Consider the following 9,329-nt stretch of genomic DNA (forward strand, 5'->3'; position numbering starts at 1 on the left):
CATTTTTTTTCCTTTGGTCGTCTGTCAAATTTTTACTTTAAAAATAATATATAACTACTTTTTAAGACAATAGCAGTAAAATGAGATAAATTTATGTTGACAAGTTTGTCTCTCTAGTGACCCCAAGAACTAATGTTTTAATCAATTACCTTTTATAGATCAAAGACGCAGGAACATGTTGCACTTAGTTACATAAAGACGTTGAACTATAAAGACACGGCTATTTTTAGTAGTTCCATTGAAAATGGAGTAAGGACATTATGGAATTCTGCATGTTAATATTTATATCTAATAAAGATTTTGATTGACACAGATCATGAAAATATACAAAGTATAACATGATCATATGTTGAAAATTATTAGTGTTTGTTATTCATTTCAGCATGAATGAGACAACACTATAGCCCCTCACACACACAAAGCCCTCCCCACCCATCCATCCAACTCCACACCCACACACATACAAATCAATAATCAATCTGCTCTTATACCATTTAGCTGTGGTATTAAATTTATTTAACTAAATATTTTGTTATCTCATAATAATACCATTACTCTATTAATTGAGAACAATAATTAAATTCTACTAAAGCAAACAATAGTCACAAATTCTACCATTTAAAATAAGCCAAAAGAGAGTGAAAACAGGAAAAATGTCAGGAGACAAAGATCAGAAACCAAAGAGCAGATAACAGGTATGAGCGAGTGGACCTAATGATCTCCATGGAAATGAGAATTGGCTATCCTTCTTTTACTGCATTTCAAATACTGTTGCCTGCCCTTTTAAAGTAACCCTGTAACTAACTAATCATCAACTTTTTTTTAACTAATTATTGATGTTGTGGCTTCTGCTGTTTCAAACAGGATACCTACATTTGTACATCTCGCCTCCACAACTCTGTCCTGGTGAGACAAATCTGTCATCTTATATGTAACATGAAGTATAATAAACTAAAATGAGAGGCATGTTCCAAGCTTCATGTTCACAATTGTTCAAATTGTAAAGAGTATTATATAAATGAATGATATTTTTTTGTACATATTTGAAGAAATGTAACCTTTTAAATCGTTCCATGAAGTATATAAATCATCCTGTCAAGACAAGACATATCATCTTCATTAATAATATTATATGCATCAAAGTGACAAACATCCGCATAATCATTAGCATAATCAGATTTTTGTGGTTCATGTCTGAGGTTTCGTTTGCGTAGTGATGCCTTCCAGGTAACTATGGTTTACCGTCACATGGAATGTTAACTTAAACTACTGCCATGTACTATCTTATTCGGATTCTGCCTTAAGGGAAGATCTTATACCAAGAGGAATTTCAAGAAAAACAAAATTTTAGAATGTTTTTTCAGGTACAGTTTTAATAACTGCTTGAACTGTGATATGGAATAGTATGTATAAGCCTCATGAAAAAAATGTATGGTAAAATAAATAATATAATCATGGAAGTCCATGCTATACTACTGAATCATGCACATCATTCCCATATACTTCCATTTTAACCTCAATCTGTATCCTTAGTTACAAGCTTTTTATAGATAAGCAGTAGTCTTGATACCAATTTCCAAAAAAAAATCTTCAATTTTTACTATTTTTGAAACAGTTTAGATTTATTAAAGTTTTGTAGCATAAATAAGACAACAAAATGAATACACAAATCTCAACCAAATTTAAATTGATTGACCATAGGTCAAATTTTTAAGTGGTATAAATTGAGGTAATTGGGTTTATCTTAAGTGAAAGTTATAATACCACACTGTGAAGATAGAAGAAAGTGACACACTTGTAACTTTAATCTTGATAAAGGATAATTAAAGTTCTGTCAATCTGTTTATCAAACATCTGTTTATCAACCATCATTTACAGGCCAATACACTATGCCTGCTAGGGGACAAAAGGTAAACAAAAACATTACACAAACAGAAAATAAAATTTCCAGCTTGCATTACTACAGGATCTAGTCCTCATACCATACCAAATGTGAAAGAAAAAGAGGCTGGCTAGGTTAGACTAAGGATTTGTAACTATACAAATCCTTGGTTAGACTTCTTTAGCTTGGGACAATTGTTGAGTTAATACTTTGCAAAATTAGACAACCCTCAACCAGAGACAAAATTATGTAGAATTTTAACGTGACTACAGTCAACTGTACAGTCTTAAACAATAAGCAATACCCACATCACATAACAATCTATAATCAGCTGATAACAGGCCCTGTCATGATAAATGTAATACAGTCCAACAATGTTTGGTTAGAATAGGGAGGTTAAAGACGACATCAAAAGTTCAATGTACTGACCACCTACCCCCTCTTAACTTAATTTTGGAAAAATTGATTGACCAAAAAGGATATAATATAAAATCGATGTCATTTACACAAAACTTGCAGAAAAATGTTGACTTCCCACCCCCAAATTTGAATTAATTTTGTTTAGCCTTCATTGATTTTTTTATGTCGTCCCTTACATCTTTTAATATATGTTATAAGAAGACAACACTCTAGACATATACATGAAAGGAGTTTTCATAGATAGCCTGCTGCAGGATAAATGGACAAGGATACTAATAAGCTGACCCTAAAAGATGAAAGATGGTTTCCAAATTTCTGCTGATAATTATTTTATTAATATAACTTGTTTTGTTATAAACTAGAAAAAAAGAATGACTAAAAAATCTTAAATTACAGCTCTTAATCTGTTAGAATTTTCCATTGTTAGCATGTGTGTGTTCTCTATATCACTCCAGACTAATACCCGTAAAACAGTACAGCATCTTCTACTATTAAGCAATGTTAAGTTTAATCTGTAGTCTCATTATGATACAAACAGAGAGTAAAATTTTTAAATGGTTTTATCTATTGAGAAGAAATTTAGACATTGATTCCCCTTGTTGCAATATGTCTGATCTAAAAATTAACTGTCCTTGAGGCATCTTACAAATCCTATTTTTATAGACTAAAAATTCAATAAACATCTATATATATCTAGACATTATAAAAAGAAAGTTATAATTTATATGCCAAAATAGTAACAGACCAAACCATGGTACAGACAGACAAATTAAATGTTCTTTCTAATGGCCAAAGGGAGGCAACCTGGAGAAAACAAATCATTTATTGATAAATATTTATAGAATGAAATGTTGCATACTGCTTTCAGTATTGGATACTGCTTTAGATATTGGAATGCAGAAACATCATTGCAACTTAGACAATCTGCATCAGGAAATCAATAGCAGCCTAATAAACTGCAGAGTTTTTATTGATCCGTGTCCTGGAATGAGATCTGGGATAAAAGGTCAATCTCCTACAATGTACCATGTTTTAAGTGCATGTCCTGGTTCAAATGTTCAAATCAAAGTGTTTTTCAGTTTATACACATCTTTATTTCTTTCTAAAATACTTTCAACAAAACAGTCTTGTGCAAACAGTGGTATGGAGGTCATGGTCTTGAGAGATATTTTTTCCTAGGTTTATATAACGTCAATCAAAATAATCAAAACAGTAATCAACCTCTAGATATCAGCGTCTCAATTTGGTCTGCATCAAAACTCATAAAATATCTTGTAAGAATATGCATAAACACTCTTACAAACTTTATTTGGCAATTAGTAGAACTAAATTTGTCTGACTAATCTTACTAATTAAGAATTCAATAAATGATAATAGTTCTTTATTGCAAACCAATTTTGGTCATAGCAATACAGACACAGAACAAAAGTATGAAATAGTCTTATAATAAAATACAAGTGAAAACCAGTTATTGGTTTTCTTTTTTCAGTTAGGGGCTCTTAAATTAAAGAAACAGCTGCTTTTATATCCTATATGTTTCATGAGAATTCCATTACAAGTAAAATACAACCTTTTATATAGTGGCGTAGGAGATCAAATATATCAATACATGTACTTCAAAAAGCTAAAGCTTCTAAAATCAAATCTGTGAAAATTTAATGATGCATCCTGATAAGAGGAAATAAATGACATATATCTCATTTATGTGGTTTGATTGCTGCCTTATTGACACATTAATATACTTCTCATTGCCTTTAATTCAAATATATGTTTGGATTAATAGGTTAAAACATATAGAGTTCTGTTTCCTGACCCTCAACTTCTCTTAATTGTCTATCACATTTCATGGTCATTTTTAGGTAAGCAATGTTACACTTTATGACATTTCCCGATATAGCCTATATAAAATATACTTTTACAAATGAAATCATTTCACCTCCCAATGTTGTTTTCACTGAGGAAGGAAACAAGCATATATTTTGAGGCCATATAAAGAAATGTGTGTCTCTAAGGTTTTTGAATTTCTAAACATGCTATAAAAAGACTAAAAATCATGTTTTAACAAAAACTACAAACATTCATATTAAAAATAATTCACAACGGAAATCAGGATCAATATATGGTACTTTTAGTACATTCAATGCAGTCATGGCACAGTTTGTCTTTAAGTTCAATAAAATTGATATTTGACTTTGGGTCTGACACTATAAAAATAAAAAAAGATAAATAACTGATGTTTCCAGATAAAGAATATCAAATTACGAAACCTGGACAGGTTAATCACCCAATCAGAGATCACCCCTCTGTCGAGGCCAAGAAAGGACAATGTTCTCTAGATCTTACCTTGACATCTGATGTTTACATTCTTCAATGCCTTCTCTGTGTGTCTGTCAATTATAAACATAAACAGTTTGTAGGAAAGTAGAGAGAGTGAAAGGATATTGTTCTATAAGAGGTGGTAAATTACCTCATAAAATATAAAGGGCAATTAACTCTGCTAAAGATAATTATAAATCATGTACATACTGTAACAAATAAATAATCTGAACATCATACAAGTATAACTTTATAAGGTCCTTTTAGTGATGTGTTTACATTTATCAAAAGTCTCTCTCTTTATACAAGATATAAATCGCATCAGTGAATGAATTCCCCAAAAGGGCATAATATAAAGATGTAGACATTTGATATACTTTTGGTTGATTTAACAAGTGATATAAAAATAATACCAGTATAAATCCATGTTTCTGAACCCTGTTATGTTGTTGTTTACTTAGTACCTCTAATGTTATCAGAGGGAGTCTGGTGGTAAGTTTAGTCTGTTCTACTGTTGTTTTTTTTTATAATTACTGTCATTCCTTTTATGTATTATATATTTTTTTAACTGGCCTATGTAGCTAAACATCTATTGATGTCGATAAATAAAATTTGAGTCCCAGATGTTTATCTTTATAAACATCAAATATACATTCTTGACAATTGGTTATCTCACAAAATTTCACATAAATGGGATGCTTAGATGCTGAGACGTTAATCACATGGAAACAGATGGTGCTTCATGTCCAGTGGCAAATATTTCATGCATATAAGGACAAGAACAGGTTAATGTGATATGAATAAACTCAATCAAAGACACAAGGCTTAAACAAAATTGTATGCAATAAGTACTTTTCCTCTATAAAAGACTTGTCTGTGAATCTCAAATCAAAAAAAATTCAAAGCATATATTAGTATGAGATTGAAGAGCGTTAAGAACCCTAAACTCTGACTGGAACTCTGCTCTGTTCATGGCTGACAATCTGTGCCAAAGTTTAAGATGCTATTTCAAAATATATTACAGTCTGCAGGAAGACATGTCACTGTACCTGTATACTGTGAATTCATTAATATTTGTTGGGATACCAATTTTTGTGGGATTCGTAGGTATTGTTGAACCACAAATTTAAATGTTTTATAAGTAACATATTTTCAATAGTTATATATAGGCTTTGTATAAAGAGATTAGCAAAACCATGAAATCAAATATCAACGAATATGCAAGTTTTCAGCAATCAAAGAAAATTAGTACCCATGAAAATAAATGAATCCACAGTACATCATTTTGATGTAGAGTCACTTAGTCTTAGCTCTTACTCATTAATGACAGTGCTCTGCTAAGGAGCATCACACACCAAGTTGCAAGACATTGAATATATCAAGCCAGGGCCTTTTCCTCTCATCATGGTGAACACAAAATCACAGAGGCGGTTTAGTGATTGATTGATGTCCAGTGGCAAATATTTAAAATATGTTCAGAATGAATAGAAATAAACAATTTTCAATAGTTAGATCCTGCAAGTCTTTCAACCATAATAAAGGGTGGTTAATGAGGGTAGGTATTTGATAGAAACAGAAGTTGAGTCTGGAAACAAGCCACCTATAGACCCCTCAAGGAGTTGTTGAAATTGTTCTTATCATGCACTTTCTCTACATGAGGCATAGGACTTAACATCAAGTTTCTGTCCCCATGTGGCAGAGAATTTATACATCCTGCACAGCTATATAGACTCCCAACTTTTGCAAGGGTTTTATTGCAAACCAGGAGAAGACTATATTTTTATAACCAAGTCACCCTTTTCTTTGGGAAACTGGGAGTAGAGTAGATACATAGTTTAACAGAATATTTTCTTTTAATGAATTTCACCTAACAATTTACTAATACAACACTGAGTGCCAACTAATTAAGCAAAGTCTAAATATGGGTATATTTGGTGCACTTGAACCAAAGAATTAAACATCCCAATATTTCTAAGAAAAATAAATAAACTTGATAAGGAAATAATATTTAAAATGAACTTTACTTACTTTGAGTGGTTATAGATATAAAGTTCAGTGGCTCTAGATAAAGTTGTTGTTTGCCTTCTATCGTGAAGTCCTACAGTTCACTGAACTAGAATTGTCACCAATAGAACCATTTATCAAGTGGCTGAAAAGTTAAAAATAGGAATGATTTTGTAACAAGTCTATTTATTGTTTGTTTTAGGGTTCATTCACAAACATATTTTATTTACATATTTATATTATGTACCAATCTTAGGACATGCAAATATTGCTATCAAACAGAGACAGTAGGAAATTATTAGAAAATTTGGGTGATGTGGTCACTTCTCCTTTTTTTTTTTTTACAATGAACATTAAATAGATACTAGAACACAACCGCAAAATCTTTGGCATTAAGAGCTTGTTTGAAAGTATGCAAACTATTGTACAAGACTTTTTTTTTGTAAAAGATTTGGAGTCTAGAGAATTTCAGAAAAGGTATCAAAAGTCATAGACAAATTTGTACTTGGAGACAGAACAGTAATTTTAAACCCTCTCACTTTTTTCCAAAGTCAGTTTTTGTTGTTGTTTTCTGTTAAATTCCATGACTTTCGTGAACATACGTACATTATAAATAAAGTGCATTTGCTATTAACTATCAATTCCAAGTTTCTTCTCCACGTTGATCACTGCTATATAAAATCTGTAGATATTATAGGAGTATAATTATAGCATACATGCAGAATAACGCTAGTAATTATGAAAATTATGTTTAAAAGCTTACAACTGGAAGTATTGTCTGACTTAAAAGTCGGTGTGATGATGGAAACAATATCCAGACGCCTTTTTTAAATAGTTTTTCTCCCAAAATAACCCAAACTGAATAATCATAAGAAAGGATGACAAATGCGACTATGCATGGTACCTATATGACACATGCATGACGATTAATTTATTGAAGAAGGAAGAGAAGTGACTAACAAAATGAGGTCTTCATTTTAATAGTATAAATAAGATGTGGTATGAATTTCAATGAGACAACTATCCATCTGAGTTACAATTTGTAAAAGTAAACCATGGCATTATAAGTCAAAGTTAGGTCTTCAACACGGAACCTTGGCTCACACCGAACAGCAAGCTATAAAGGGCCCCAAAAAAATAAAAAATTACTAGTGTAAAACCGTTCAAAAGAGAAGTTCATTTGATATAATGCTGCTGTGAAAATAAAAAAAACTCTAATTCAATTAATATGGGAATTTTGGAAATCTTGGAAATGTAAGACTTTGATAGGAATATAATGGTATATTTGTATACCTATGCTTGAGCTTGATATATGCTCCTCAGCTTGCTAAGCAATAACCCTTTTAGAGCTTATTTGTTCCTGTTGAGACATATCCAAATTCTTATATTGTTCTCTAGGCAATAACATAACCCCCATTTTGTATATTCTGTACATACTGATACATGTGTATATGTGTATTTAACGATAGTTAGTGTATGTTTGTGTGTATGTATGTCTGTGTATAAGATGTTATTATAAATAAGTTTGTTTTCATTGCTCTATGTATGTATATCTCTGTACTGTTGTACCTTATGGTTTATGAGAATAAAGATTATTAAACTATAAAAATTAGCTAAAGTGAAATGAGTTAATCAATTAACATTTACTTAAACATACATTTACTGTAATAAAAAAAGGGAATTAATAAAATATTCATTCAAAAAAATAAAACAATAGTTATTATGTTTTGTTCCATGTGAATCCACAGTAATGATTATTAATGGTCTATGTAATCCAATAAAGCCATTGTTGAAAGGATACTCTAATGTGTGATTACAATCTATTTACTGAAGAATTCTGGGTTTAAAAGTTCAAGTACAATAACCATGACCTCAAACAATAATAAAACTAATTATTTTATACACCAACAAATGTAAACATATCAAATAGACATAATTATCTACAATGGATAATTGTATTGGATGACAATCATTTTCATTTTTTATATAATTTTTAAAATATTTTAAAAGGGTGACGAACCTGATGAACAAATACTTTCATGATAGGAGTCAATAACATAAGAACACTTAACGTAGAAGCAGCATGGTATTTGGCATTTCCATTCAGCAAATTGGTTCTTTGTAAAAACAGGTCCAAGAGTTGAAAAATAATGTTTGTAATAAATTGGTGAATCACTTGTTTTATGCAATTTATTAGTGACTAGAAGTAGTCACTTCTCCAAAATATATGATTTTGGTTTGATGGAAAAAATAATTTGCTTCTATTGTTATCAAAAGAAATTAATTGAGTTGTTTTAATAACTAATTATTTTATACACTAATAAATGTAAACATATTGAATAGACATAAACTTAGGTCTTACAATAAACAAAGGAATACATTTGGTAGTGGTAGTGGGAGAATAGGGGTAAAAAATGGTTCTTTATAGTAAGTTACAGAAATATAGAACTTGTCTTTAATACGACAGTCATATATTTTAGTGAATCAAAAGTTATGTCAAAACAGTCTGTGTACACCATAAACAAAGCCATTAAAGCATAAAGAGTAGGTTAAACTGATCTATGTTTGCCTAAATTCTGACCTTTGTTAAATGTTGAATTTTTTCAGAGTAATCAACATATCAAAAAATGTCAAGTATTTGAAAGCAGGTTGACTGACATACATATCCTAAAAGTAATCACATGTTGCAGGCTTTCAAGCTGTTGAC

Source organism: Mytilus trossulus, chromosome 1 (assembly GCF_036588685.1).
Source record: "Mytilus trossulus isolate FHL-02 chromosome 1, PNRI_Mtr1.1.1.hap1, whole genome shotgun sequence".
Lineage (NCBI taxonomy): Eukaryota > Metazoa > Mollusca > Bivalvia > Mytilida > Mytilidae > Mytilus > Mytilus trossulus.